We start from the raw sequence: 10737 nt of genomic DNA, 5'->3' as shown, positions 1-10737 counted from the left end.
ACAAAGCCCCACCTAGTTTCAGGTGAAGGGGGCATTAAATCCACCTCTTGGTGGGGGGTGGTAAGTTTTAGGAAGAGCATATGGGAAGGGAAGTATTTTGAGGGTCAGTTTAGGAAAATACAATGTGTCACAGAGAATAACTTTAACTCTGGACTGTCAAGTGATGAGACCCAGTTGTACTTCCTTCCCTTGTAGTTTTTCAGATACCTTGTATCTTCCCAGAAAACTCACCTTTCCATTTTCTGTGTGTGAGCTAGATAGGGTGAATTTCTGTTACAATCAGAACAGCCTTGACTAAGACATAGGTATAATAATGATTTTGGACATTCTCCATATGTCTTCAAAATGAACCCATTTCAATTCTTATCTTATTCTAACAGACCATGATTAGATTGCTGGGAGGCACACACAATCTCTTTAACTGAAAACTAGAAAAGACGAGAGACTGCCTGATCAGTAGGAAGTGCTTCCTGCTTACTTGTGAAGCTCTTCCTTCAAGCTGTGCTTCCCTAACTTGAATGTAATTCTGGGATGGGGCCCGAAATTCTGCATTTTTAAGGTGCTCCCAAGTGATGCTGATGCTGCTGGTTGGCAGGTCATACTTTGAGTAGCAAGACCTCAGATTGTGGTCCCTGGACAAGCAGCATTAGTATCATCTGGAAACTTGTTGGAAATGCAAATTTTTAAGCTCTACCCCAGACCTACTGAATCAGAAAATTTTGACGTGGGCCCAACATAGATTGTTTAAAACAAGCCTTCTAAGTGATTTTGATACTCACTAACATTTGAGAACCACTGCCCTAAGGAATATCAGATTGTTGGAGAGCAAAACAAACAAAAACCAAACCCATTGCTGTTGGGTCGATTCCGACTCACAGTGACCCCACAGGACAGAGCAGAACTTCCCCATAGAGTTTCCAAGGAGCACCTGGTGGATTCAAACTGCCGACCTTTTGGTTAGCAGCAGTAGCACTTAACCACTTCACCACCAGGGTTTCCTGATGGAATGCAGTGGTTCCTAAATCATAGCTGATCATTAGACTGACCTGGGGTGACAGGTGAGCTTTTACAGGTTTCTAGATCCATTATCTGAATCTGGGTTGGGCTCACCAAGTGATTCTGAAAATTAGCCATGGTAAGAAACCACTGGTGTAGAGTGATTAGCAGGGCAGTGATACGGAAGAAAGGCCAATGCAATCTAGAAGAAGTCAGGAAGGGAGAAGAGGGATCAACATGGGGAATGCACAGTTATGTAAATGATCACTATGTGATAAACCCAGGGTGAAGGGTTTTATATAATGTCATTTGTAATTCTCCAAACTGCCCTTGATGGCAAACACTATTACCTCCATTTGATAAATCAGAGACTAAAGATAAAAAATAGTAATTTGCGTGATGTCACGCAGCTAGTAGTGGAACAGAAAAATAAAATTCAGTCTCTTTTACTTCAAACCTCTTTCCGTTATACTTAGTAATCACAAAAGAACTTTGTAAGGTGGCCAAAGGGAAAGCTGAAGACCGTGAAGGGGGTGGGGAGGGTGGAAGCAGGCCACCACCATGGGCAGTACAGTTTTGGACTAATGGTGTACACATCACTTTTTTTTTTTTTAACCTAGACTGTGGTTTTCTTAAGGATACATGTCATTTCTTCATTTTTATTTATTCATTCAACAAACATGTATTGAGAACCGACAATCTAATAGATACTCTCTTAACTGCTGGGGATACCATAGCGAAAAAAAATGCCTTCAGGGAAGTTATGGTCTTTGTTTCTCAGTGCCTCCTAGAGCAGATGTCCACAATAGATGCTCTAATTATTGCCTCGTGCATTATCTGTGGATGGATAATCTAGAATTAACTCTAGAATTAGGTATAGCTGAGCTATTGAGCCAATGTAAAATTAGCCAGGGTCTAATTACAGAAGGCTTTAATTTCTCTTTCTACTCTATTTTATTTGGGAGGGAGTATATTGATGGTAACTGATAATATAAGCAGCGGACTAAGGGAAGGGGTTGAGATTTAAATAATGTATTACTTAGCAGACATGAAAAAGCCTTCTAGGGAGAAAGTTGAAGTAAATTCAAGTGAACTGCTGTAAATGAGTTTTGGAAATCAGCTCAAATGTCATTGATCCGAGCTTTCTTTTTTGCTCCTAGTTCTGTCTATAGCAGAGAGATTTCTGAACATCTTGCAAGTGTTTCCTTCAAGGGTATTTTCCAGAAACACTATTTTCAATATATCTTTAATTGTCCTAAAGTGAAATTAGACATAGTAGTCAAGAACTTTTTAAATAAAGATATAATTAGGAATCAGGAAAAAGACACTAATTTAATATATTTAATTCTTAAAATCATCTGTGGAAGATTTCATTTGCCTTGCTAATGCTGTAAATGTACTAGATAAAGAACACTGCTGGTGGCAAAAATTTACACTGCCCGTTAATAACTGTTGATGTGCTCACTGATAGTGTTAAGGTTTTCCTCATTAGAAAAAGTTGATAGTAAACCATTGATATTCCAGGTTGATGCTTTTGAGTCTCACTCCATGACTACCACCTCTATCCCTAAAGAAAAGAAATTGTATTTGTATTGTTTATGCTTGAGAAGGTTAAACAAGTCCCTGGGTGTTGCAAATGGTCAAGCACTTGACTATTAGCCGAAAGGCTGGTGGTTGGAACACACACAGAGGTGCCTCCAAACACAGGCTTGGCGATCTGCTTCTGGAAGGTCACAGCCTTGAAAACCCCCTGGAGCAGTTTTACTCTGACACACGTGTGGTCACCATGAGCTGTAATTGACCCAATAGCAACCAACAAGAAGAAGGTTAAGAAGCAAACCACTAGAGAGTTAAAAATCTTTGTAATGTTTGCTTACATGTGAAGGTCACCAACCTTTCTTCAGGTAAGTAGGTTATTTACGAAAATGCCAACATGCAAAATGTACCTTTGGGTGAGAAAAGAAGAGAGGGAGTGATGTTTATGGTTATATGACACATATTAAAAGGGTCTTGGTGGTGCAGTGGTTAAGGCATTCAGCTATTATCCGAAAGGTTGGTGGTTTGAACCCACCCGCTGCTCTGTAGGAGAAGATGTGGCAGTCTGCTTGCATAAAGATTACAGCCTTGGAAACCCTATGGGGCAGTTCTACTCTGTCCTATAGAGTTGCTATGAGTTGGAATTAACTCAACAGCAATGGGTTTTGTGATATAATATTATCCCCATTTTATAGATACGGAATGACCAGATAAAACAAGTAATGTCCTCAAGGGCCATTCAGCTAATAAGCATCATCCTAGGATTGCTTGACTCTCTAGCACAAGGTCATTTGCAATATCTGAAGGGAAAATTCTTCAGAAAAAGAACTTGTCACATTTTAATGAGATATATAAGGAGATTATGATAGTTTCTATTTCTCAAAACTAGAGTAGATCTAATATAGCTGGAATAACCCTTACACTCTAATATTTCAGTCTCCCCTTACCCCTGAGGAAACCCTGGTGGTGTAGTGGTTATGGGCTACGTCTACTAACCAAAAAGTCAGCAGTTCGAATCCACCAGGCACCTCTTGGAAACTCTATGGGGCAGTTCTACTCTGTCCTATAGGGTTGCTATGAGTCGGAATTGACTGGACAGCAATGGTTTTGGTTTGGTTTGCTTCCCCCTGAAAATAAAGGAACTGATAAAGATCATTCACATTGTTTTCTTTGATATTTGATATTTTCTTTGATACTTGGGATAGTAAAATGCAAAAAGTCTCTGGCTTGTGCAAAAAGTTAACATGCTCTCAGCCACTAGCCTAACGGTTAGAGAATTGAGGTCACCCAGAGGTGCTTCGAAAGAAAGGCCTAGTGATCTACTTCTGAAAAATCAGCCATTGAAAACCCTATGGAGCACAGTTCTATTCTGACACTTGTGGGGTCACCATGATCGGAACCAACTCAATGGCCACTGGCTTAGAATGCAGACCTCGTTTGGCCAAGATCCCCTTCTGTGTGAAACCTTTCCTGACTTTCCCTCTGTGCTCCCACCATTTCTGTTCATGCTCCTGTAGATGTGTTTTCCTCACTAAATCATAGCTTCCTGAGAGCAGAATGATGCTTTCTTTATCCCAGTATCCCTGTCTGGGGAATGAATCAATAGTTTTGCAGATGGGCTTTGATTATTAACAAGACTCAGTGTCCTGGATGCAGACTGGTAATTTTTTCAGCAAAATTCATCAAGTACCTAATCTGTGCCAGAAACCCTGGAAGCCCTGGCAGCGTTGTGGTTAAGAGCTACGGCTGCTAACAAAAAGGTTGGCAGTTCGAATCCACCAGGCACTCCTTGGAAACTCTATGGGGCAGTTCTACTCTGTCCTATAGGGTTGCTATGAGTTGGAATCAACTCAAAAGCAATGTTTTTTTTTTTTTTTTAAATATGTGTCAGAGATAGTATGGCACTGGAGATAGTATGGCAAAGGAAAAAGAGTTGATTCATCCCACGGATTCCTCACTGTCAAACTCCATGAGCACCAATTACATTCTAGTCCACATACACAGAGCAGCCTGGAGTTCTGCCAGGCAGCCTGTGTGGCCAGAAATAGGGGTCTTGATGTACTCCTTAACTCAAACAGCCTTAAATCATATGATTTTATTAAAAAAAAAAAAAAATTGTGCTATGCCTATGCATGCAACTTGAAGGCTGAGCGTGTGCTTGACATTACCCTACCTCATCTTCAGACTCAGAACCATCTGACTTTACAAACTGAAGTGGCAAGTTTGTTGGTGTTGTTGTTAGGTGCTGTTGAGTGAGTTCTGACTCATAGCGATCCTATGTACAACAGAATGAAACACTACCCAGTCCTGCACCACCTCACAATTGCTGTTATGCTTGAGCTCATTGTTGCAGCCACTGTTTATCGATCCATCTTGTTGAGGGTCTTCCTCTTTTTTGCTGACCCTCTACTTTACCAAGCATGATGTCCTTCTCCAGGGACTGATCTCTCCTGATAACACGTCCAAAATATGTGAGACACAGTCTCGCCATCCTTGTTTCTAAGGAGCATTCTGGTTGTATTCCTTCCAAGACAGATTTGTTTGTTCTTTTGGCAGTCCGTGGTATATTCATTATTCATCACCAACATCACAATTCAAAGTCATCAATTCTTCTTCTGTCTTCCTTATTCATCATCCAGCTTTCGCATGCCTATGAGGTGATTGAAGTTAGACGAGTAAAGAGAAGGATGGGAGGAGGTATCCTTTCAAAAGAATGAGAATCACATCCACTCCCTAACTAAACAATTATCATTTCAGACAAGATAACAGTGATATTCTGAGCTTGCAGCTGTTTGTGTGCTGTTTTTCTTCCTTCTCCAAGCTGTTCTAGAAAGGAGAGCAGGAACATACTCTTCAGGCCCCACGTCCACAGCAATGTGAGTGGAATGCCAGAGATCTGTGCACCCACCCTTCTGTCTGTTCTTTCTCTTTTGTTTGCTGCTTCTTCCCCGATAATCTTTCATAAAATACCTTAACACCATAGAAGGTTTCTAGTGGACCCATATACTTGTGCTTTCAAAACAACATTTTATCTCCCTGACTCACAGGCAGAGATGAAAAAAAGAAAAGAAAACAAACCCACCAAAACAAACCCCTACACATTCAAAACAATCCACAAGGAAAGCCTGCATTGGAAATCCTATTGCCCTATAATTATCCTGTTTACAATCTCTCATACATCTTTTCTCATAGAAAAGCAGATTTGGAAACAAAGCAGGAAAAAGATGCCAGAAATCTCTGGCAAGGGTCTGACCACTGCCTGCTTAGGAATGGTCACGGAGGGGGAGAAATGTGTTTGCAATTAGGGCTGCCCAGAGCAGGTCCAATTACATCTGCACGCAGCCAAGCTGAAGAGATTTCCAGAGTGAACTTGTCGTGTGGGCCTAAGTGGATAAAAGGCAACTTAGGCTGCAGCCATAACAAGGAAATAAATGGGGCCTCCCACCTTCCACTCTTCTGTTACCCTGCTTGGGGCTCACTCCTACCTCTAGAATGAGGAGGAACAAAATCACCATCATTTTAGGCCCTCTTATGTTATTTTTTTTTTATGTTATAGTTCACAAGATTCTCATGCATTTTTCAGCAATAAATGAAAAAAGAAAAGAAAAAAAAACCGAGTGATTTGAAGTGGTTTCCATGCTGGTTGTGATTTAGACAATGACCAGTAGATGTCAAAGAGATCCAAAAAGACTGAAACAGCCCAGGGCTGGCTATGGTCCCTCTCTGGTTCAAGGCAGCATATACACTTTACTTACAGGGTCCAGGTGATTTAAGAAAAAGATCTCATAATCCTGGCTCTAAACTTACCCACCACTGGCTCTTCCATCCCACACTGATCTGGTAGGACAATTAGCTTAGCCTACTCTCTAGGGAAAAGCAAGGCATTCTCTGTAGGGAAAAGCGAGGCATTCTCTGTAAAGAATTTAAAGCTATTAAGATTTCTCTCCTTCGCCACAATTCTCTAACACAAAAAATACTTTACCAGGCCTGCTGCCACTCCCTCAATTAAAGAACAAAAATACAAAACAAAACCTTGAGTTTCTCATTGTGCTCTGATTTTTCTGTTGGGTTTTGGTTTCATTATGTGCATGAGAGTCTGTATGTGTGTGTGTTGTCTCACACAGATCAATTCTATACCTCCATAAGACAGAAAAAAAATGATCTGACAACCCTTCAGAAACTTCCCTCCACCCATTTCCCTGAGCATCCCCTTGCTCAAAGACTTCAAATGAGTCTACGTTACTGCCTTTCAAGCCTTTAAAATTAATTATGGCAAGTTGTAGTAATACTACTTTGTATGACATCTTTACTTAGGAGCCCCTGAATTGAATTTTGGAGTCCTGGTGGCATAGTGCTTAAGAGCTCGGCTGCTAACCAAAAGGTCAGCAGTTCAAATCCACCAACCGTTCCTTGGAAACCCTCTGGGGCAGTTCTACTCTGTCCTGTAGGCTCACTATGAGTCAGAACCGACTTGATGGCACCTAATAACAACAACAAAACGAATTTTAAGAGGTACTATTTCTCACACTCACACACACCGCATGCCCACTACCACCACCATCAACTTCCATACAAAGATGAAGAAATTAAGAAAACAACTTTAAAAGGGTCAGCATTTCTCTAATATTCTTTTATTGCCGATTTATCAAAGCTGTTTCTTTAGTGAGTAGAAACTACTTCAATTATCTAAAAGTCTGATGATCTACTTGCAAAAATCAGTCAATGAAAAACCCAGTGGATCACAATAGTCCTGTCTACAAATCATCATGGGGATGGTGCAGAACTAGGCAGTGGTTCCTTCTGGTACACATGGGGTTGTCATGACTTGGTGACTGACTCAGTGGCAGCTAACAACAACAACTTTGTACATAAAAAATTTTTTTGCCTACATTTTTCAGTCATAAGATCTTTTTTGTAAATGATGCCTTTAATAGGATGCCCACATAATGCAGCCCAAGTGGAATATTTGAGAGTAACGCCACTGCCGTCGAAAATTTATTCCAACTCGTAGTGGACTTATAGGACAGAGTAGAACTTCACCATCTGACATGGGTTGTCCATAGCCCTTGCCAAATCTGCAATATGGCCATTATAAAAAGGGGTACCAGGGTTTGGGACCTGAACCTCTGTATTGGTTTAGAGTATCCTCAGGTTTTCCATGATTTTCTGGAGAAGGTACGTTGGGCAGCCTAAAAAAATATCTACAGGGCGATGTTAGGGAGTCTTGTCATATTAACATCAGAAAACAAATCCAAGCAAAACAAAACAAAAAAACCCAAACAAGTAAAATGCCAAACCAGTTGCCATGGAGTTGATTCTGACTCATGGTGACCCCATGTATTTCACAGTAGAACTGTGCTCCATAGGGTTTTCATGACTGTGAACTTTTGGAAGCATATCACCAAGCTTGTCTTCTGAGACACCTCTGAATCTGTTTAAACTGCTAACTTTTCTGTCAGTAGCCCAGCACTTAACTATTTGTGCCACCCAGGGACTCCTAACACGAGAAAGGGGATATATAAAACCAGAGGAGCAGCAAAAGCCCTTTGCAAACCACCTCTGGCCATTTCTGAAGCTTCTTCTAGCAGTCTACCTTGGATGGGAAGACTAAAAATGGTTCTAGCTGTGGAGTAATTCAGGCTGCCAGGTTCCCAGATAGTTACTGGGGACCCTCAATTTCTGGTGACCTACTCTTAGGAAGTCAGTCCTGTGGGACTCTGGCTATTCCTATGGCCAGCTGGCTCAGGTGCCGTGGCTTGCTTCTTCTTGCACAATTGGTCCCTGTCCTTTTTGTTTAACCTGCCAACACTAATCCTCTTCCTACCCAGCCAAAAATGTGATAATTTCTCTTTCAAAATCCATCTTTTAAACATAATTATCTTTGAGACTAGTTTCATTCACATATAAATTCACTATTCCACCAGTGATGACCTTGCTGGAATTCAGATTAAAATTATTTTTCTGAAGTTAGGCTTCAAATACCATGGGTTTTTTAAAAATGGTCTTCTCTGGATAAGGACCATTCAGATCAACCCTTTTTTTTGGTGGGGGCGGGTATCAAAATCAATATTTTTTTTTGAGATTTTGTGACCATCCTTTAATCCCTCTTCAAGTTTTTTCAAGTGAAATGGTCCTCAAGACCTTACATCCTGATTTTGGCAGACATTTCTTGCTGATGGAGTGAGGATCCCCAGTTGTCTAGCTGAAAGACAGGGAATAGTGTGCCCCTGTATATTTTGCAAGTGAATTAAAGCAAAGCCAGTGGAAAATGAAGAATTCTGCTTCTAACTGGCTCTTGCAGACAATTTTAGAGATTAAATATTTGCATGGCGTAACTATAGTGCAGAATGATGTCTCAGAGGTCAGTGAAGAGCAATTCAACCCTCTCCCTTCCTCTCTGTGGCTGGTGAAAAGACGTTCAGCCTTAAGCTCAGTAGCACTCTACTACAAAGATACAATATCTTCGCTCTACTGACTCGTTACTATCTATTTTAAGATATAAGCACATTTACATAAAATGATAATGTCATGGTGTATCTGGGCTTTTCCCATTATTGGTTTCTTTTCCCTTGCCATGGAACCATGCATTTTTTTTAATGGAGATTCAAAAACCAAAATGTTATCAATTCAGTTGCCAGGAGCAGCTCTGGGTTTCTGAGTCTGCTCTTACAGCAATGCTGAAGAAGGCAGAACAAGGAGGTCTTCTGGAATGGCAGCACAAGTGTGATGAAATGCGGTGGGTCCAACTCTCTTTGATGTTATGCACCATCACTTCTTGTAGTGACACATCGTTTAGCTGGCATCGCTGGGGAATGAAGTGTTTCACATAAATACGTTTTGCAGGTAACTTGAGCTGACTCTTTTTCATTGCAACACTTTTATATTTTAGATTAAGAGTTTGGGTGGAAATCTTTCTAAAACACAGAAGAGTTTCTTAAACAGAGCAAAGAAAGTATGAGGAATGTTTTCTTTTTGATCCACGGATATCTAATAGTGCTGCCAATCCTAGAGCAGAAGGGTTTGTTTTTTAAGTGTGTTATTTATAATTTATACCCTACCTACTTATTCCACAAAAGAACTCAAGGTAAAATACAGTAAAAATGCACACAATGGGCCGGGTTAAGCTGTCTGACAAGTGTCTAGAGTGCAGGTATTTAGTGAAGTCAGATGTATGTATTTTCAATATCAGGCAGCAAAATGGAGATCTTTTTTTTTTCCTTTTACAATATCTTCTTTTATACAGTTATTTAAGATACTCTCACAAAACACATATATATGTACATGAATGCATTTTATGAACCATATCCATATGTTTACACATAAATACATATTTAAAAAGCTGTATCTACCTGAATTTCTATTTTTTTTTATTTTGGTGAAAGTATACACAATCACAGATATACCATTTCAACTACTTCTACATGTACCATCAGTGCCATTGATTACATTTTTCAAGTTATGCTACAATTCTTGCTATCTTTCTCCAAATTTGTTACCGCCATTATCTTAAACTCACTGCCCCTAACCTTGCCATCCACCCTTTTAAGTTGCCATTGTCCATTTGATCTCACATAGGTAATTTTAAGGTTTAAAATTTAAAGATTAGCCCAGTGCAATAGTTTTGGGGTTTCATCCAGCCTCAATGGCTCCAGAAAATATGGATTCCATTCAGAATTTGAAATTCTGTTCCATATCTTCCCTCTTTTTGATCAGAATTCTGCCATGGAATCTTTGATCAAAATGTTTAGTAATGGTAGCCAGGTACCATTCTTCCAGGTATTTGGTATCATGGCAAAGGAGGCAGTTGTTCATGGAGGCAACCAGACACGCATTTCATTTCCTTCATCCTCTGATTCCTGACTCTCCTTCCTCTGTTGCTTCAGGTGAATTGAGATCAGTTGTTGTACCTTGGTTGGCTGCTGGCTACCTTTTAAAACCCCAGTCACTATGTAAAAACCTAGGAAGTAGAGCAGAAGCACCTCTTACGACACGGTTTTCCTCTGATGCCTCCATCATAAGTCAGTTCTGAAGTAAGCTCAATACTTCATTTTTTTTTTTTTTAAGTTTTCATTCTTATTGCCTTTTATTATCAGTATCTTTATAAATCCAATCTTTATTTGTCTTTAAGGGTTGGAAGCATTACATATAAACATACGGATATATTTTAGTACATATACGCATGCATAAAAAAATTACACAAACCAT

This window comes from Elephas maximus, chromosome 6, assembly GCF_024166365.1.
Source record: "Elephas maximus indicus isolate mEleMax1 chromosome 6, mEleMax1 primary haplotype, whole genome shotgun sequence".
Classification (NCBI taxonomy): domain Eukaryota; kingdom Metazoa; phylum Chordata; class Mammalia; order Proboscidea; family Elephantidae; genus Elephas; species Elephas maximus.
This window is presented reverse-complemented; position numbering follows the sequence as displayed.